This window comes from Scomber scombrus, chromosome 9 (assembly GCF_963691925.1).
Source record: "Scomber scombrus chromosome 9, fScoSco1.1, whole genome shotgun sequence".
Lineage (NCBI taxonomy): Eukaryota > Metazoa > Chordata > Actinopteri > Scombriformes > Scombridae > Scomber > Scomber scombrus.
This window is the reverse complement of record NC_084978.1, coordinates 8,010,194-8,032,745: the sequence shown is the minus strand read 5'-3', so window position 1 is coordinate 8,032,745 and position 22,552 is coordinate 8,010,194.

Below are 22,552 nucleotides of genomic sequence, written 5' to 3'. Positions count from 1 at the left end.
TAGAGACTATACATGTGACGTTTTAACCACAAGATGGTATCACACATCGCTTGGCTGCCTGTTACCCAACATAACTACCAGCTTTGTCCCTTGAATGCTTGAGATCTCCACTCAAACCATTGCCACTCATGCTGTATGCTAAGCAGAGCTCTCCTTATTTATTGATAGGGACATTATTATTTTGCATGTCGAAGGCCTGATGTTAATTGCAGCTTGCTGTGCATATATGGCTGCAGTGTTAGCGCTGGATCAAGAGAAAGTACTTTAAACATAAAGTATCTTTGCAGAATGGTGTTTTTAGATTTTATGCATTTATTTAACATGTGTGAAGACCTTTGGGGATATATGTTTGGTCATTTTAAACGGGAGTGTAGAGCATAAATGAGTATTTGAAAACATTGACTGCTTGACCTCAGGTTTTGAATGTAATCTTTTAGCCTGAGAGATAGACTTTGTTTAAGAGAATAACATTTGCTTGGTTCTGTTTAATCAAACTCCTTGTTCTGCTTGTTCCATGTGGACTCTTGTATGGTTCATTTGTGGTGTGAAATTGTTAACTGGCAGCAGTCCAATCACAAGATTTTATGACAGAGGTAATTTCAGCATTAGTTCAAAAGCTAAATTAGTATTACATCTTTTTTTTTTTTTGCAGACCTACAGTGTTTTTTTCGGAGAATATCAGTTTTTTGCCATCAAACAGAAGATTTAGATCTCACAGGTTAGACTGAACAAATTAAAAGAGCTTTTTTGTTTCTCAATCTGGTAGCCTGTTAATTATGGGTCCTGCTTGCTTTCAGGCTTTATACTAAGCTATCCTTACTGGCTGGCATAACATCATACAGTATTTGCAGACATGAGAGTGAACTCTTGGCAACAAAACAAATGAGCATACTTCCCTGAATGTCCAACATTTCCTTGAAAACAGAGGTGTTTTTTGTTTGTGTCCTTGTATTTTGCCAGTTCCATGTTTAAATGTATTACTGTAATGGTACAAGATGCTTCTTTTCACCCTGTTTCTACCTGTTTGTATTATTCATGACAGTTTTAGTCTCAAATAATGCTTATAATCAGGTTTTTCTTCATGAGTGCTTCATGACCACTGGTGAAGAAAGATAAAAGCCAAAGGCAGAGTAGAGTGCTGCATGACAGTCACAGGAATTTGATTTCCTCATGCAGGTGCATGCAGGGCTGATAATAAAGGATTGCACCAAAGCTTCCCAATAAAGGAGCTAACTGTCTGTCCATATAAAGTCATGCTTAGACCGTTTGGTTTGTTTGTTATAAGTTATTGTGAATAAGAACTTAATGGCAACAATAGATCATTTATTCCCCCATCAAGCCATCAAGACCGATTTAGCCAAATCACAGGCATATAAGTTTTTTTTTTTATCTGTGTAAGAAAGATGCCATCTAGTGTAGATGCCTTCTCAGAAATGCTATCAAATTATTCCACATTTTTGACATTCTGAGCTGTAAAACCAGTCCAAATCCATCTAGAGTACATACAGACACTGAAATACCCATGAGCTGTGTTCCCTGAAGATTTGACTTTGAAGCTTCTTAGTGACAGACATACAAGCACTCACATTGCATATTCACGGTAGTCCAGCAGGCAAAACAGCCTCACCTTGTGTAAAGCTTGGCACTCAGTAGATTTCCGTTTTCCAATGATGCCCCCCCCTCACACACACCACCCTCTCTAAATCTACAAACACACACATGCAAACAGTTCCCCAGAGGGTGATGGATCTAAGCCGCTACTCTCCTCTGTCAGGCTGTAATAAGGCTTTCCATGCCTGCAGCCTTCGTCTATTTGGCCCCTGATCTATCAAACCTATGCCAAGGTGTCAGAACCTATTAACCAGGAGACCCAGGGGCCACTCCCATCAATATTATGTTTACGCTCATTGCTCCGGATAAACTTCATCTATCTACCTTTTTCAAAGACAATGTTGAAGACACAGCAGCAGACCCTGTGCAGGGGAACACAGGTATTGAAAATTGATGGATAGATAGATGGATGACCTGGTCAAATATGCTCAGCCCTGTCCTTGAAAATGACACACAAGAGTAGCAGTCCATTGTTAGAGTTTCATCCCATTGCCTAACAAGAAAGAGTGGAAAATACAGTACACACATACCTCATGTGCTGTATAAGAAAATGAAGCCTGTATATTATATGTAGTCAGAGAGACAGAACGGATGTGATGTTGTGTTTATGTGATAGAAAAATACAGTTGTTATGAGAGAAACACAGATACAGCCCAACAAATCCAACATTTCAACTGAATACCACAACCACTGCTTCGAAGCAGTCGGTGTCTGTGCAGACTTACAGAGCTGCACGGGGAAGGTGGACAGATTGTGACGACAGGTGCTCCTCAGCAGTTTTCTGTTCCTAAATAGGAACCAAAGCCAACCCCCCACCCAGTGCTTTTCTCCTCATCTATCTCAGCACCTCTATTTATTTCACCTTTAGATTTGTCTTCTCTTTCAGTCTCTGTCCATATCTATATACTACACTCTGCTGCTAACCCATGAAAAACATACAGACTAAACTATCTTTCTTCCCTTGTGAATGTCCAACCACTGAGTAAGGCTTTAGCAACAGACATTTCACAACCAACTGGTCTTGGTCTTTCGACCAATATGACAACTTAACTGACCCATTAACCCACCAATACAGACCCACATTCAATAGATTACCCATGTGGAACAATTAATACACTCAAGAGGTAGACTTCTGCATCACTGTCCATTGTCCACTGTCCAACAGCATCAGACATGATCAGGCTGTGTACTTTAAAGAGTAACTTAACACCAGACTGATAAGCAATGTTTAGCTGTCCTCTCTGAAAATGTACACTCTGTTTCCTCTCTGACCACACCCAGCATGGTTGAGAGAGCAAGCCAGATGCCAGATGCCAGATGTAGCACCTGGTTTAAATATTGTGGATGTAGCAGGCACAACCAGTCTCTCTTACTGCCATTTTACACCAGTGGAAAACTGCATCAAAGTAATCACCAGCCTCCAAATGAGCATTTACTCCATATACTGCCATCTGTAAATCTGTAAATAGGACACTTCCAGGTGCAAACAAGGCCAGTTATAACTATATGTATTATGAATGTTCTAACCATCAAGATTATAGGCTTCCCCAGAGCCTACAATTTCAAATGTATTCCATTCAATTGGCTTTATGAAAGTTTCAAGAAGGATGTTGCTGAATCATTAAAATACAATTTCTCCAAATATTTCAACAGTACAAAATAAGTATAATATGAATAACAAAAACATATATAAGCAGAACATGCCATTCCAATGTAAAGTTTTTGGGCTGAGAAGACAAGACCTCAGAAAGAAACATTAATGTGCAGTTGAAGTGCAATGAGGATGCAAACCAGAAAGTGAAAGGGAATTTTTAAAAAATGTATTAGACGGGTGGGTGAGCAGTTTTCATTCATATCAATGGCAACAACAAACAAAAATGAACCTGCTAAACCAAAGCTAACATACCAATCTCTAACAATACTTATCATCTAACCTAGACCAACTAACCTACAGTGTCAACAACAGCTTGCCACATAAAAACTTCTCAAAGCCACGAATCAACTAATAACCCACTCTGAAAAACAACCTCTATTCTGTATCCAACAAGGAGCTCACTGTCATCATCCTGCTAGTTGCCTCATACAAAAGCCAGCACCAACAACCCTGTGGGAAAGGTAAGACATTAGCATCTTCTCAATTATTGAATTTCTTTCTTTCCTCTGTTCTTTCCTCCTCTGCTATAGCTCTCTGGTAGTCTTGCAATCACCGCTGTCATTATACAGCTGAATGAACAAAGATTGCCCGCAGCATTTAGGAAGGAGAGGCCCTCACATGGAACTCTGACTGGAGCCCTCAGTGTGGTACAGAGGGAGCGATACATTTCGCTGAGTTGGAGGCTCAGACACGGCCTCCTCACATTTCAAATGGGAATCACTGCATTATCAATATACTATCAATGCATTATTTAACTGTTAAAATTGAAAATGTGCAAAACATGTTTTTCATCCTTTTTTTTGGCTGAGAAGCAGACAGAATATCACAAGGGCTTATCAACACAGTGAGTGGGAATTTCTCTCAATTGATTTCTCTTGATTGATTTCATTTTTTTGGTATAAGAAACGTAATAAAACATTCAATACAATTGAATCAATTCAAAAAAGAAAAATATTGTATTGGCATTACACTTACTGCAGCTTCCCCTACTTTCTACGTGCACATATAGCATTGCACCACTCAAAATTTAAACCTTAACAGCTTTTGTCATCCGTATAGCACAGTGGGAATCATTGTCGCTATGTTGGTTAATCTTCTTAATGCTGCAGTGTTTCTGTATTCAATTAAAGGTCCAATGTTTTTGAAATGATGGGCAGGTATGGTTAATGGTATTAATATTGTAAACTTTGGTCCAAACTAAAAATACCCATTGTAGTTGCACATTAATTATTTAGCCGAAGAGGACAGAATCATTCTCCTGCTGAAAATGCTTCCCGCAGCGTTGCCATTAAAATATGAACTTTGCATATTGAGGTGCCTCCAGTCTAACTTATTAGTGGTTATATATATAGTTAATTTAAAAATATTTGTCCGTGCTAATTTTCATGTCAAGAGTATTAGGCACTCTTCTTAATTGGATAATCTGATTCAGAACCCAAACAGGCTCAAGCTAAAATACACAAGACTCAAGAAGAGTTTTGTTACCTTATGAATAAATTAAATCTACATGAACAAAACAGCTAACTGGAGAACAAGCCATTTGTTATGTGTACATTTGCAGTGTATCAGCTTTCAAGTTTCAGTGCATCAGCAAAGTTGGCATACAACAGTCACGTGAATCAATAGTACTGCCAATTACTCACAATATTCTTTCCCAGCAGTGCAATGCAGCATTGAAACACAGGATGAAACACAAATCACATAAAACATACACACACACACACAATCTATAAATACAAAACCATCCACTAAATGCAAAAGAAAACAGGGTGCACAATACAAAATGTAAAATCTTGAAACATTTAGAATTTGGATCCTGAGTGGGTTTACGGGTTATGTAAGAAATGGCAGAAGAAATGAAAGAGTTTTTGTATCTATTAGTTTTGTCTAGTGAAACCCAGGTAAAGTGTTAAACTCTGGATGTAGACGATGAAAGCGGTCACAATGTGTTCTGCTTTCCCTGCTCCACATATATTTGTCCAATTAAATGGTTTAATACAGTTTGACTCATTTCTCACTAAATAGTTTTATAATAAAAAATAAAAAAAAGTGTTTCTTTTACATTAATTATCATCATCTGTCACATGTGGTGTCCCCCTAGGTTCCATCCCACGTCCTGTAATCTTCCGATGTTTCGTCATTTGGGTTTTGTGTGTGTGTGTGTGTGTGTGAGAGATGCCGTCTTTCTCTTTCTTTCTTCAGCCACCTGCTTTCATGTCAAGAACAGGGGACTAAATCTATTCATGAGATGCACTATCAGGTGCCATGCAATTAAAGGTGTGCTCAACAGATTGTTGGATATCAGAATGCACTGAAGGTCATGTAAAGATGTGTCTAAGAAGCAAACTAATCAAATATCAGGGTTACTATTTGTCCTAATATTTTATCCCATGTAATGAATAAGCAGACCTCTGACTCAAAAGCAGACTGAAGACACTAATGGCAGCCCCATTAGTAAGTTGACCTGACCTGTGTCTTCATGTTCTTTTGATAAGACATTGTGCCATGGTCCTGTTACATTCCTCTCTGGTTTGTATTGTGTTTTCTGGGTTTTTGATGTCTGTTTGCACAGTTTCCCTCCTGTGTTCATGGGCTTCTTCCGTAGTTTGCTTTTCCCTCCACACCTGCTCTGCATCAAGCCTCGTAAGCCTTGCCCTGCTCCCTGTGTTTTACCCAGCCAGGCAGCTCCTACCTGATCAACTTCCCCACTCACCTGATCCCCATTCCCTTATCAGCCCCTCCGTAGACTTACAGTTCTCAGTTATTCATTCCTGGCCAGTTTGTTTTAGTTGCAATGTTGCTCTGATGGACATTTGTTTTCATTTTATATTTTGATCCTGACCTCCCTGGCCAGCTTTTTGGACACGTTAGCCTATTTTTGTACTTTGATATATTAAAACCTTTGTTCATTCAACCTGTGCTTCCCCTGTATCTACATATGGGTCCTCCACCTGCCTGTCCTGTCCTAATTCGTGCCACACTGCCAGTTGTTAAATACCTATATATTTTTTAATTATATTCTCTACATTAAGTGATAAATGTATGTATTTTCAAAATTGGCAGCGATCTTTGACAACTTTGTAATTTCCATTTCATATGCATGCATGAAGTATTTTGGCCTGGTGCTGATCTGGAAATATTGCTTCTTTTCTGCAAGTTTCATCTTCATTACTGGGACTGCTATAAGAGAATGATAAGATGTGAGTATTGAGAATTATTGCCCAATTGTCTAAGATTTCTGGGGTGGGTATTCCTTTCCATTGCCATTTCCATACAGGAAACTTGAGCTGTAGTAATAAAATGTCAAATTATGATTATTTAACCTTTTTTACATTACAAGAATTAGATTTTTAAATATCCTTCATTAAACACACTCCCCCAAACCAGGATTGATGAAAATAAACAGATGTAAAAGCATTTTCATCAACAATAGAAAATCCCCTAACCAATGCCCACACACACAGACCTTTTGACAGCCTTTTATCTGCCTTTTATCTGTTGTTGTTTCTGTTTTCTAACCTTTTGCCTGTAAATCTAACACATATATTGTTTAAAAACAATTCTTATATAAAGTGTCAAAGAACAATGGTTCTTATCCTTGCATTGTCTCACTACTGATTGCTTGTAATACTTATGACATTAGATATGCACTGGTGCACTTAATGTAGGTTCCTATGGTTAAGAGTGACAGCTAAACAATTTACTTCAAACAACTGCTCCTAGTGCAATTATTACATAAGCACTGCAAATTCTTTTCTGCAAAAGAATATCCCAGGATTTATTGGAAAGTAAACAGAATCTGCATAGACATATAAATGAATACTGTTCCAGTAAAGGGAGGAGGGTCTGTGAACGGTCTGCCGATACTTTCCCCTGCGGCTACTGGAAATGGCATCCTTATCACTACAGAGTTATCGGCTCATTGCATTGTTCATGCATTGTAAGGAAAGGATTGTGAGGATAAATGTTGTATAATATATCAATTAATGTTTTTTTGTTGTTGTTTTTTTAATGAAAGGCTAGAAATACAATTGTTTGGGTTCCACTGTGTGGACCATACAGGTTTTGTGACTGTATGAAAAATGTTTTCCACACCAAGTAATGTAAGAGATATGTATTTTTTGTATGACATCAGTGCCATGCAAGACATCCCCTCTCTATATAGGGTCAATTAAAATAATTGCACAAGCGCATCATGTGAGACATTATTCCTGAGGGGCAGCTACACAAACCATCCTTGATATGTCTGTTTATGTGCTCTCAAAAGAATGCCTCTTGACATATGTCACAGATTAAGGTTACAGTAAGACAATTGGTATCATTGAAACCCCCAGTGACTTCAGTAATAGCCACTCAGAGGCAATCCTGGATAAATTTACACGTAATACAGAATGTATTGGTTTAATTGTGATGTTGGTGAGGTATTGATTCATACTGTAGTTAACACTCATTAGTGTTGAGAACATACTGTAGGCTCTTCTAAGCACATTGCAAGAATATGAATACATACTGAGATGGTCTCAGTGGCAGACTGGAATACTTAATTCAATCTCCAAGCCGTGCTTCAATGGTGTCTTTTGTCGATTGGTCTATTGCCTATTTCTTCATTTCCCCTGGGAAAGCATCAGAGCTGCTTTGGTGGGGGAAGGAAGTCCCGACGGCCCTAATTTGGTAATATAATCTTTGATAATGGCCCTTATGAAACTCTGAGTTTGGTCCTTAACATAGGAAATATAATAAAATGGCTTAGGAAACTGACTCCAGGTGCCAATCAACATGAAGCTTAAATGAGGAATGAGTCACATATGATGCCAAAAACAGCTACACGTAGACTTGGGAAACCACTCGTGTTTACTCAGTTAAATTTTAACGAATACAATGAGAGTGCTTTATGAAGCTTAGCAATGAATGATGTACTCAAAACAAGAGAGAACAGCAAACTTCAATCTCAGCACTACTGATTTATCAAGATGTTTCCACTCTGTTGTTTTTTCCGCCCATGTATAAATATGAAAGACTTAAGGTCTTTATTTTTGCCTTTATATATGCCTTTAATATGACCCTGGCTGGATAAAGCTAAGATGATGTCATTACACGGTATCCATCTTAGACCTCGAGGCCACCAAGATACTCCTGAACTGTGTTCCTGATGTAATTCGATGTAATCTGCAAGAAACTTTGAACTATATGTGCAGCTTCATTCGGTTACTGCTGTTATAATCGGTGCTGAAACTGTAATGCACAAATTACATTAAAAAAAATATATATATATATATATATATTGCTGTCCTAGTTATATATGTATAAGGCAATCTCAATGTTACCATTTTGTCAAACAAGGCAATAGTTTGTTACCTTGGGTGCGATTACTCCAAAAGTACCATTTTTAAATTACAGTTCAATCATCATTTTAGAGGTACATGTGGCACTTTTTTTCCAAATGGCAGAATCTCATCTTAGAATCATACTCCCAGCTGACTATTCTTGTCCTTTACCTTCAGAGTTATAGGCCAGTATACCAAGTCCCAGCTCCCTCCCTCCCTCTGGATGGACAGAAGTGTGGTCATTAAAAAAGTATGAGCAACGAAACACCCTCAGGGGCCACAATATGGAACTGAATCACTCTGATTTCCAGCCGGCGGATTAAAAATAAATTGTGTCTAAAATATTCAGGGGGACGTTATTAGTGCAGCTTTGCAGTTTCTTTCCCCCGCCGAACAGCTCCACGGTCGAGCTGCTTTGGCTGCCTGGGGTCTTGGGTTCAACCAGGCACCCATAAACTCCTTAAAAAAAAAAAAACAGGGATGCATAGGGAAAGGGAGGATGAAGGGGAAAAAAGTAGAAAGCAGAAATAAAAAGATGATGAAATAAAGAGGACATGGTGGTGAAAGAGAAAATGTATGACAGGACAACAGGACCATTAGGATTTTATTACCCAGAGGTCATGCATCACGTTAAAGTGTGTACTTCTTGGACATTAATATTTTTTCGTCAGTGCCTGGTGAAGGTGGAGATGGGCAAAGGTTTGAGATGTCTCTTGATGAAAAGTACTTATCTTCTATTTAGAGGCAAGGTTATGCCTTCAAGTCAGATCCAATATTACGATTTTGTTTCAACACCCAGTGCTTGAGTTAGGGTGCAACAGCAACGTAATAGGAGCAGTAATGCACCAATATTGATAATGAATGAGTGCGATGTAAGGTGATGGAGAGGCAGTAAAGACAAAGCGAGTAACACACGAAGCGATAAAGAGTAAGTGAGAAGAGAAGGGAAGCCAGATGTCCTTGCTGTTTGGCATTATAATGCTGTTAGCTCTGATTTGCTTCAATACATGAAAGTATGTTCAGGGATGCTTCCAGCTGTCTGGGATTCCTTTGCCATACTGTACTCTACATGTCACGGAGCATAAAGTTGGCTAATTGGACAAGAGTAACAGTGAAGGGGTTTTATCTTTAGCATGCCACTTGCATTGTGAGTTACGCAGCATTGTGTGTGCCAGCGGGGCACTGTCAATTCTGGGAAATAAAGTTTGAAAGTTGAGAATATTTCTGGAAGAATTCTGACAATTAAGATTTCTTTAACCTCATGCAGTGTATGGTGTTAATTTACTATTTATAGGCACAGATAAGAAAGTCTCACCATGATTTTGTGGAAATTCACAATGCTGTATTAAAGCTACCCTTACCTTTGTAACATTTTTACACATTTTTTTGTTTAGGTTTAAATGCTATTAATAAGGTAATGGCACTCTAAAATGTTAGAGAGATCCACCAGGCATAGAAACTAATCATTATTCCATTCTCATAATATTCTGTGAAAACTCTGGCCAATCATATCATTCGGACCGAATGGAATGATTGGCCGAGCGTCCTGCCTGTTTTCCCATTCCGCATTACGTAATCACGCGAGCATCCCCACACGGAAGAGAGGCTGATTTTTTTTTACTATGCTTTTCAAAGTACAATATTTAGTCAAATATTCATCTATTGGGCAAAATTGTTTTCTTCTGAGGGCTGGTTCAGTTATCTTGCAAAGAAATAATGATAGGATATTGAATTTAAATTGGGGATGTTGTGATTCATTGTCAGTAGCCTACCTTGGCTAACCTGGTGCCCCTCAAGAGAGATTTTTTTTTTAACCATTTCACTTCCTAAGACAATAGTTTCCATAGCAAAAACATAATCATGATAACAATGAGCCAGGTTGCTAAGTGTTCTAGAATGATTAGAGTTTAGAATACTGCATATGAAAATACCAGTACTCACATGTAGTGTGTGCCCAATCCAGTTTCATATGCCAATATAGCCGTTATGTCCATAAATTCACACCGATACTGGAGTCACATATTATACACACACACAAACACAAGATTTAGAGATTTTACCCCTCTTTCCAAAACTCCCATCCATATTGAATAAACCTAAGATTGCCAAGTGCTCATGATGAAACAGCCACATGAATTACACTTATGATTCTCACACACACACACACACACACACAAACACACACCGAGTGGAAAGCAATCAAGCTGTGATGTATATTTTATCATCTGTTTCTCCATTCAACATTAATGTATTGCTTTCGTAAAGCTGCACACCTGCTGCTGTAGCGGTTGAGATGTGTGCTTTCTGCTAAAGCCCCCTTCTTACCATCCCACCCACCCTGTTCCTTCACAATAAATCACTCTCCACCCACTCTTCATCTGCATGCGACACCAACAGCAGCCCCATTCAGTCACTTACCGTCCAGGAAGGAACCTTACTTTGTTGCATATGTTTTAGCTTTAAGTGTCCACAGATGTATTGCACCTCTGTGAAATGAACGTGCAGCATGTTTCTTTTGTTTTGGGCACCAGCTTTTTTTCCTGCACTGGGAGTCAGTGGCAGCATGTGAATGCTCAGTTTTTGTTTTTTGTTCATTGTTGTTTTTATTATTAATTCAATGAAAATTAGAACATGGAGACAGCCCAGGATGTCCAGGTCTACATATATAGAACAGTTTCTTTGTGGTGTTGGATTTTGATGTTCATGAACTGGCCACTGTCATTATTCCTTATTCCTGGCCACTGTCAAATGTGTGCTCTTTCTGATATTGTCATATTTGTAAGTTTAGTTATTTATGTATTTAAAGGAATTGTCTGTACTGTTTGCAAACTTGCCTCAAACTGCCCCTATAGGGCTCATTATTTAGCATCACTTAATGTTACAAATTCTGTTTGTGTTTTTTGTGAATACCTATTTGACAGCCATTTTAATTTTGCTTGTGAAAATATGTTGTGTTTCTTCTTCAAAGTTTTCAAAGTTTATCTAGTCATCACCATACGAAAATCTTTGGAAGTCCTTTGAACCTTTTGAGAGGATCTAAGAAGAGGGTGCTGCTATAAAGATTGCCTCAAAAGCCAAAACTGTAATTTGTGATTTTGGGTTGTATAAATGAAATTGACTACCTGCAAGGATGCAGTTGCCACATTGTTATTAAAACTGTCACTGAAACTGAAGGCAAGTGTTCACCCCTAAACCACAGGGGCACCAGATCCGTAAGGTGCTTTTAATTACATCAGTGCAACAGAGTTTGACAATGATGCAAGAACAAAATTGGGAACAAACATTCAGAAACTGGAAGTCATTGTGTCAAATTATACTAAAAACTGCAAGCTGATAGAGACACCAAATCTATGTGTCTCACATGATGCACCTTTGCTCGATCATCAGCTGTCTGGAAAACTTAGGTAAACCCATTTCCCCAATTTTACATATTGCAAGCACTGCATTTAACCATTGCCCTTGAATTGTTGTTGGTGCCTTGTAAGCTTTACTTCTAATGGAACAGGACAGGCAAGCAAAGCCATGGTTTCACACATCAAAACTAATCAGGCAGTCAAAATGGCCTCATGCCCCTGTGTAACCTGCAGCCCAACACTGTGTACTGATTAATCTCACCCTGCAACACTGTTTGTCCAGTTCACCAAACTCCAGTTCCACCTCAGCTGACTTCCACCCCTTTAAAAGAGAAGACAAATAAGGGCTTGCGTGCATCAGGTACGTGCTTATTTATCTATGTCTATGTGTGTGCATTTGGGAGTGTATGCACATCATCCAGCCGTGCACATCAACCGTGCATATTACAAGGTGAGATGAGAGTTCCTGGAGCAGATGTGCTGAAGGGGAGGGGGTTGACATTGACTGAAATGGGAGCAGAGATGAGATAGCCACAAGGGTTTAACACAATTTCAATGAAATAATTACCAAAAAGTATATTTATTTATTTTTTATTCGAGATCTAACCCATACCCTATAACCTTTATTTTTTTAAATATACTTTTCCAGATCTCCACATTATCTACAAAATGATACTTACACATCTTGTCCCAGATTGAGACTCACACATATATTGCATCAGCAATGATGCAAGAAAAGCTGAAACCAACAACCTCTATGAAGGACTTTTTTTCAAAGATGTGTATACAGTCAAACTCCATCTGCTGAAAGCTCCAGAAAAAAGAACCTTTCACATTTTTCACAAGTTTCCAGGCCACTGTAGTTTTTCCTACATGATTGGAAGGTGGGGTATTCAGTTTGTTGCAATCTGCAGCCTCACTGCTAGATGCCACTAAGTCCTACAAACTGCACCTTTAAAAAAGTAGTTAAGCATTTTAGGAAATATTCTTATTTGCTTCCATGGTGAGAGTTTTAATTAGAAGATTGATAACCCTCTTACATATGTACACTAAATATGAATGCACCTCCACCTGCTGGATAGCTTAGCTTAGCATAGACTGAAAACAAGAAACAGCTGGCCTGATTTTGTCCAAAGGTAACAACCCCCCCACTAGCAACTCTAAAGCCCTCTTTTTAACGCTTCATATCTTCTTCATTATACACAAAAGCTGAGGTGTAAAAATGACAAGTTGACAAGAATTGTATGCAGGATTATTTCTTGGCCAGTCACAGTCACTTCCTGGAGTGTGTGCTGGTTGCCTGGCAGATGAGATAGAATATGCTAATTAGTAAGCTACAGAGATGCTGGTAGGTGGACTTTGTTACCTTTGGACAGAGCCAGCATGCTTCCCTGTTTCCAAACTTTGTGCAAAGCTAAGCGAATTAGCTGCTGCTGACTAATATTTACCATAAAGACATATCAATGTTCTCATCTAACTCTGGACATATCAATGTTCTCATCTAACTCTGGACATATCAATGTTCTCATCTAACTCTTGGCAATAAAGCAAATACGCAACTCCAATAAGTGTCTGAACCCCAGTAGTCTCTGTTTTAATTAAACCTATGGGATCCTAATGCATGAAATGAAATTAAAAGCACAGTTGATGGGTGCATAATGTATGTCTGATGGAGTGATTTCTCAAACAGAAGAGCCCTGCATGTGTTACCCTGCTGCAAAAAGCATTGTGTCCTCGCAGCTTATAGTGGCAGATGAATGAGGAGGTTTAGGATTAGTTCAGCTTTTGTGTGGAAATGTTTGTCACCATGAGCATTAACATGCTGACCAGCAGCAGCATTACTGGTCAACATCCAAAAGACTGTTGTTGGCAATCAGTCTCATAGAATCATGCTATCTTCTGCTTCTATTAAATCAAAGAAAACTGAAATCCATTTACACTTTTTACAGAAAAATTAAAAAGTTGCCACATCATTCTGGCATTGTGCTATTATGCTACGATAACCATTTTGATGAGAATATGAAGAATATACAGTGTAGGAGTAACCACCTTTATTGAAGGGAATAAAATGTAGTCCTTAGTCACTCTTATAACCATATGTTCTTTTCAATATATTGACCTCTGTCTTCTGCTCCTAAAAAACATAAACAACTTCTGGACTACAAATAAATGTAGACATTTCTTTATAGCTAAGTTTCTAAAGAGTCCATGATGAAAAAAATAATCAAGCAAATGAATAAAATATATTTAAATGGTAAGATAAATAGTTCACTGAGTTAATGATAATGTTATAATGAAGGAAGTTTTGAACATCATCTCTTTACACAGAAAGCTGTTGGTCAGGCTTACTTTGCTGAAGTGTGGGGTGGAGATTAATCTTCTTCAACTGGTTCTGAAGCACTGTTGCAAAGGGAGACTGTTTCACCTTATTTCCCAAAGTTGTTGCAGTGTGACGTTAGCAAGCACTGCCTACCCATGGGGCGCAAGCCTGTTTGCCTGCAGTGCTCTTATGCAGGGCAGCTTTGATGCAAACCACAGTCCCAGGTGACGCCGGATGCTCTTGTTTAGCCAGTGAAGGAAAAAAAAAAACCCAAAGAAGACATCAAACAAATTAAGATAAAGTAGAACAAAGTTTCTGAGCTCAGAAATGATGAATCAGCCTAACATAAAAGCCTCATTTATGTGCTCTTAGTTAGTACTCAGTTTGAAAAGTTATGGGTGTGTTTTGGGCATTAAGGTGTTTCATATTCAAGTTCTCAAGGGAAACGTGGTGCTAACCTAATACGGCGGCTTCTCCTCTTTGCCCAATCTGTGCCATATCTCCGGAATCTGAGGTTAATCACATTTTTTGTTTTATGCACAAGAAGTCACATACATATGTCACTATGGCCAGTTAATCATGATTTCAAACATGCATTGTAGGTAACAACTTATATCTTATGAACATTCTGAAAAATACATTGTTTGAAAATGATTGTCTCAAACATCACTAAATCCTTGGCCTCGCTATTTTAACGTTCAGAAATATAAATGTCTATTATTTAAGGTTAGATCAGCAATTACGTGATCCCTTTCATAAAACTTGCTTGTATATTTTAGATTTCGTAATCTATAGTCAATAGATGTTACTATTCGATGAAGAATGATTGTGTTAAAATGGACTTCTATTCATTCAGTCATTTTGTATCGTATAGACATGGTAGTCGGACCATCTTACAATTAAAAAGAAAACAAAACATGCTGACTTAGTGAATGATTGGACGACCTAATTCCCATTAATTCACACTTGGCTAAAACAGGGAATATAACAATTTTAATATTGCGATTTGTGACACTGTCTGGAAATAAGTCAAACTGTAAGTGAGACTCTGTCAATGTTAATGTGGAGTTCTGTTAACTTGTGTTCCTCAGTTCATGACCTGTGGGTCATTTAAATGTTTTCACGTCCAGTTGTTAATTTAGTTATCTTGTCAGCCATGGTCTCTGAGGAGACTGAAAGTACAAGTGCTTGGTCTGGCTAGCCTCTGTTATGTCACCCCCACTGGGAGAGGTGAAAAGGCCAGTCTGAAAGTCTGGAAAAACATTCACCTCCTTCTTAGGAATTAAAGACATTTTCTGTTTAGAAAAATTCAAAAACAAACATGGCTCTCTTCCTCCAGCGGGTAGGGAGATAATGTGAGTGCAGGCTTCTTGTAGAGAACAGATAGGCTTGCCAATAGTATGAGGTCAACTTTGCTTTGCTGATACTCCTGAATCAATTTACTGACTCCTTTAAAAAACACCCTGGCACAGGCAGTAGTAGTTGTTGAAAAGCTTTAGCATTCTCAGTGGGGAGATGATTTTTCAGCTTTAAGGTTAAAACTCCAATCCCCATTTAAACAAGTATATGCCCTATTAAAGTGCGTGAAAGACCTTTTGCCTCACTAACAGAGAAAGTAAAAGTGTCTTTCACAGTGTCTTTAACACTTGAGTTAGACATCTCCTCTGAGTGGATGAATAGGATAACACATTATCAGCTTCAACACGTCATCATTTTTATCATAACACAATACAAAAAAAGTTTTATAAAAAATACAAGCTGACAGGGACAATGACCTTCTATCTCAAGTATATTATTCAATGAAGATCCACTATGGACGAAACTAAGGTGAAACTTCAATTACCCTCCTGTCTGCTGAGATGACTTTTTTTCTTCTTCTTTTTTTTTTTTGAGGGGAAGAGGGCTGAGCCGCAGGTGAAAATGTTTAATCAGCTTTCGCACTCACTAGGAGATAAAGTTGTTCGTTGAGCACAGTGAGGTAGGAGCGAAGTGGGCTGTGTGTGGATGCTACTACAAATCAATGCAGCCTTTGTGTTGGAGCCGACAATGGGGCTTTTCTGCTGGCTGATGTTATCAAGGAGCAGTGGGTTTTCCCTCATCTAAATCATTGTGGAGCTCTGTCAGCAACTGCACAATTGAGGTCTCCTTGTACATATTTTGTAAGTTGGTAGAGCACACTGTGTTCTATGACTGATATGCTTCCATTACAGTGTAATAACAGCATTTTTGACATGCAGATGTGAAGTATTGATTCCCTTAATAGCCACTGAGAAGATTGCTTTCTCAGTGTAAAAGCCAAAGCTGCCAATAAATCAAACACAAGCTCTATTGGTCAACAAAAGCAGTCCAGGTAAGTGGTGAACAAAGCAGACCTAAAGGTGTGAAAATATTGGTCTTACATTTGACAAGTGGCCAGAAACAAAACTCCAAATGAATGCTAATGCTGATCTGGGTCTGCTTGAAGTGTAAATTAATTATTTGCAAACCTGGTAGCTGTAACAACTTTTTAAGCAGGTGATGCAAAGACTAAATAGTTTTCGGTCAGCTTGTTTTTCATTTTGGACAAAAATTTCATACACATCACATTGTTGTTGAGGAAATTATTTAAAGTTGGTTTCACATCTATCAGTTGCCATTATAAAGTTTGCGAATGAAGCGCCTGAAGCAACGCCAATAAAGTTGGAAAAATTGAACTTTTCAGGCGACATCGCGCTGCAACATCCAATCAGCAGCGAGTTTCTCCCGACGTCACATCTGTGATGCAAGCGCGAATGAAGCGATGATCCAAAAATTGATATTTATCAGCGCCGCTTGATTTTATATCAAGCGGCGCGATACAAGCGATTCAAGCGATTTTTCCGCGTCAGACGCTTTTGGTGTGAACGCAGCTTAAGGGACCCATGCGCAGGACACCAAGACGTGGGAAAGAAGAGTTTATTTACAAAATGCAATGTGTGAGGATTGGGGAAGTCCAGGCAGTCACCAGGGGAAACAACTGGGGGTGAAGTGAAGTCAGGCAGTGACTGAATCCAGTGCAGATACAGACGGGTGGATGGTGGAGATCCTCTCTGGTCACCAGCAGACTGTATGGCAAGCAAAGGTTCCTGGGCACAAGGAAGGAGAAGTATGTCAATGTATCAAATAATATGAACACAAGAAAAAAGTTTAATTTGGCCAAGAGCTACAATACCACTGTGTCACGTACAACAATCTGGCGATGAGCGGTTGAAGATCCGGGGTAAGTATACACTGCAGCTTGATGAGTAGATGAGAAGCAGGTGAGTATGATTGAATGGGAGTGGAATGTGACACAGGTGAATGGAGGTGGGAGCCAGCAACCAGAGAGAGAGAAAGATCCGCCCACACCATCAGCCTGACACATAACACAGAGACTGACAAGAACACAAAAACATTGGGGAAGGGGAAACTCAAGAACACACTAGGAAATGTTAGATGTGGAGGGAGCATCCATGACAGTATGGCACTGTTTTTAAGAGGCTTTTCACTTTTCATGAAAAATTGAAGTTAGTTATTAAAACATCAGCATACCAATGTAATTGTCTGCTTTATTACACCAGCTTTCACATCATCAAGCCCATTTGGATTGTTTTTATAAGCTAATTTCTGCACTAGCAGGCTGGGGGGCTTTTGTAGAGAAACCGTCTGGCAAGGTTTCTGCAGATGAACCCATTGGTAGAAAAAAAAAAAAGTTAAATATAGGCAAGATGTCCCAGTTACTGAGAAATATACCCAGGCATCAAGACCAAATTATAAAAACCTATTTATATTGAACATTTGACAATTACACCATTACATAAATAGTACGGTTGTTATGGAGACATGAATGATGAATCACCAGCAGATGAATTGTCTTTTTGCTGTCTAATTTGGCACAGTGAGACTGAGGAACAGATGCCTCCTTCAAGCTACACCACAACATTCAGCTGGACCTGTGGTGCATAGAATAAGGAGCTGTAAAAACATCAGAAAACTGAGTGCTCTTTATCTTATTTGATGTTAGATATACATGTAAAATGAATTACTATATTACTACTGGAATTAAAAATGTATGTATCAATTAAAAAGATAAACAAAAGAAATTAAATTGTTCTTGTATTTTTTGGGGGTCTATTTGTTTTAGTTACTATATGATTCCTTTCTTAAGCTAATTGCTAGATCCTGGATATATTACATCATTGCAAGATAATAAAATTCCTTCTTCACCTATGTTTACTGGAGAACAGATGTTTGGTCTTAAATATCTCAGTTGCAGATTTACATACATTAATTTGTATGGCCAAATCTTCAGGGATAGAGATGAAAAGCCCTTGACATCTCTCAGATCTGCATACAAAACAGCAGTTAGGTTTTCTCTTAATGTTCAGACCTTCTCTGAAATCTTCCCAGGCTTCAAATATTCTTCAAAGTAACCTTTCGGAATATTAAGCTGACATTATGCTTTCATGCATAATTTTCCATGTTCATCTTAAACTCTTAAAGAATCTGGACGAGTATGCCCACATGTAGACGCCTGAATAAGTTCTGTATTGGGGCATTAAGAATGCATCTTGTAAAGTCATTCATTTCATGTATGGGCTAAGTCACATTTTTCAATCATGAATCATTTCACTCCAGCTAACATCTAGCTAATATCTTCCACTTTCTTCACCTCTTTCAAAATGCTTCAAACTTCTTGTCCCCTCATCTGTCATAAGGCTGCAAACCCTCAACATGAAGCCTAATTCCTCCTCAGTAGCAGCCGTGTGTTGGATTCACCTCTGGTGTGCCAAAGGAGATTATGGTTAATGGAGTTGTCCAATACAGAAGCAATATTTAGCCCTAGATCATCACTCTGTGTGTGTTTCAGCTCAGGTTCATTGTGTGCCCACTGTTGGAGGCAATGAAAAGAGATGAGATTTTGGAAGGGGGAGGATTTTTCAGGCTGAAGTAAAATGCACAAATACCTGATTTCAGGTTTTTGTGCTAACAATGACTATCCAGATTGTTTTGTGCTGCAAAGGATAAGAGAAAAACATCTTTTGTCAGTGTTTTGATTCTGCCAGAGATAAACAAGTGTTCAGACGTCTGTGGGTGTGTGTAGTAAAGGCATTTATTGATCGTGTGGAGACACCTTGAGCAGGCTGGAATATGTGTGGTCAGAGATAAATGAACATTATGTAATTTTCCCATGAATTTTCCCAGAAGTGTTCTCCCCCATCTAAAACATGTCACCCTGCTTTGACTATAGTGACACCTACTGGTTTAGAATTATTAAAGGGACTGATTTGTAGTTAAAATGTGTGTAATTAGTTACTTATCCAAGTAACAATCATTCATTTTGCTTTTTTCTTTTTTTCATGGGAGACCGCCATCCACATTATGAACCAACTATAAGTGTTTTAACTATGGCTTTTCGTATCTTTTCATAATGTTAACCATACATAGCAGTAGCAGAACAGAAAAAAAGCCAATTGAATAGTTGTAACAATGATATGCATGTTGCCTATCCTGGCAGGATAACAAACCAGATCATAAAACAATAAAATTGGTCAAATTACTTTTTTTTTCATTTAAACTGGACTTTTAATTTTACTTTTAACATTAAACTTCAATGACCTCATTATTGAACAAATGTGATGTCATCTTAAACATTTGACCTGGCATAAAAAAATAGTTCACATAATGGTGAAATTCTTTGTAGCCAATGTTGAGGAAAATAGTTAACAGTGGTCAAAGTATGTAACATTAGTGAATTTATGTATCTTTGTGTAAAATGCTGATCACAGATATATTCAGTAATTGAGTTATGTTGGATAGTTCTAGTTAGTGGTTAATCTATGTGAGGAAAAATACTTAAATTCTGATCATCCCTTTGTCAACTGCCCATGACATTACATGAAGCAAGAATGTTCAAATGTTCAATATATTTTATGTCAGAGCAGGAAAAAAAGCACAGCACAGTGCCCTGCAGTGAGTCTTTGCACCATTTAATGAAAGGGCACAAAGGTGCTGATCCAAAATGACATTTAAAGTTGTTCCATCCAAGCAGAATATGCAGCCATGCATTCACTCATAATTTGTCACTGTCTCATATTGTTGCATTCAAACAAGGGGTGACGATAAGATATATAAGATAACATCTAACAACTCCCAGAAAATCAGTTAACTGTCAGCAATGTTCAACTTCTCTTTGGTTCAAGACATACCCAAAGAAGTGTGACAATGATTTTTTTTCTTTCCTTTTTTTTTTTTGATATTGGAGCAGCTTTTCAATTTCTGTTTTAACCATTCACTCTGCATGCATGAAGTTTAATTTTCAAATCCATGACTTTTAATTCCAGTTTTGACACAGTGGAGAACCCAGGCCTATGTGTGTGTTTTTGCATGTATGTGTGTATATGCGTGTGTGCATGTGTGATATATTTCATTAACTGGCTCAAGCACTCATCTGCTACTGTATGTGCACCTGCTAGGAGTTCCTTAGAGGGCCAATATTAAGCTTTAATTGAATCTCATTCTCTCTTGGAAGCACCGGGGCGACAGTGGAAATCTGATCTTTGACTTGGCGTCACTCCTTGGCAGGTGGGATGCAAAGGAACTGCTGGCACACCAGCTGTCATAAAGTTAGCGCTGGGATTTTAATTTGTGAGCTGTGAGCTTTTCATGAAACTCCATGACTCCAGCTATGATTATGATTAGTTTTTTACTTATTTACAGGATATCTGTTATCTTCAGTGAAGATTATTCATAGGTAACAGATACGATCTGTGTCATAAACCCCCTAAGGCCAACTGCAGCTGCATAGTAAAAAAAAAAAAAAAGCATTTACACTAAAATAGTATATTGTGTTAACACTCCAATAAATAGGTGTGAAAAATCAAAGCTATCACAGCTAGCTATGATGTTGAAGCATTTGAGTTCTGTGAAGGTAAATATACAATGAAATTAGAGAAATGTGGCTTCTAGGCTGCAGCAGCTTCAAGGAAAGCCAAAGAAGTAAGGAGAGTATAGGTTTAGAGGGTGAATGCAGTCTCTGTTATAGTAGAGAGGAGAGAAAACATCTTTTAAGAGATGATGAAACCTGGGTACACAACAGAAAAGCAAGTGAGCAGGGACATTCAGTATTTACCGTATGTAGAGTGGGTGGCTGAGTCTAATGGCATTGCATTAAAGACCTCTTGTTAAAAGGGGACTTTTAATTATAGAGGATTCACGCAGAAAGCCTTCGCAGAGCACAAGTATCGCCACTACAGAGATAAGAAAAGGATCTCAACAAAGTAACTGTTGCAGTTGACTGTCCTTTTGATTTTCTTTCCATTGTCAAAGAGGAAAATACATCAAAAACTGGAATTTTCATTGCTCTTCATTGGAAAAGTATGAAACTGAAGTGCATACCGGGTAAAAATGGCACACTTGGCACACTATAGTATTATTATAATCTTATGAGAAAGATGCTGTTGCTCACCACATTTTCTTCTCATTTCCTGGCTGCAGTAGAATTTCTCACTGCTGTTGATGTAAGAGCAGAGTGGGCTGGGAGACAGATCCCAGCATATAATTAGGACTTTAACTGATTTTGCTGGCACCCACACCATAACACATTTGAATAATGTTCTCAGTTGAAAATGAATCATATATTTAGCTTTCTTAAAGCAAAATGCCACCCCAAGTCATGATCTAAGGAGTGAAGAGAAAGCTGTATATTTATATATCTAATGCAGATGTCTTAAATTGTATGGATCAACATTTTGACACATATTGCCTTCTTCAGGATAAAAGCAAGTATTATTGTGACTGACATATATTTTGTATGTTTTATATTAATGAGTTCACAGGATAATCATCATGACCAAAGAAAAAAAGTCAATACAGAGGTCCTTCATGGCTAAGAAAAGAATACAAAGACAACATGTCCACATTCTAAAAATCAGAGGTCAAAATCAATCAAGTCATACTTTGCCACATCACTCTCATCATCTTCAAATCCAAATCCATAGTAACAATGCTATGTATCTGTTGGATGTCTTAATAGGTTATCAACTTAAAATGTGATCATTTGTAAGTATTGTTCACTTTTTGCTGTTTCTGCTGCCCCCAAGTGGGAAAAAATCAGCTATTGCAGTTTTAGCACAGTTTAGCTAAAGTAGCCCTAATTAGCTAACATTAGCCCAAATGTGCACCACTTGGAGTTCCCAATAAGCTATCATTCGTTTTGGTTGCAGAGCATGTTTCCAGAGCGAAAGGCAACACGCACTCTTTATTCAGAAGGTCCTGGCTTCAAACAGAAATG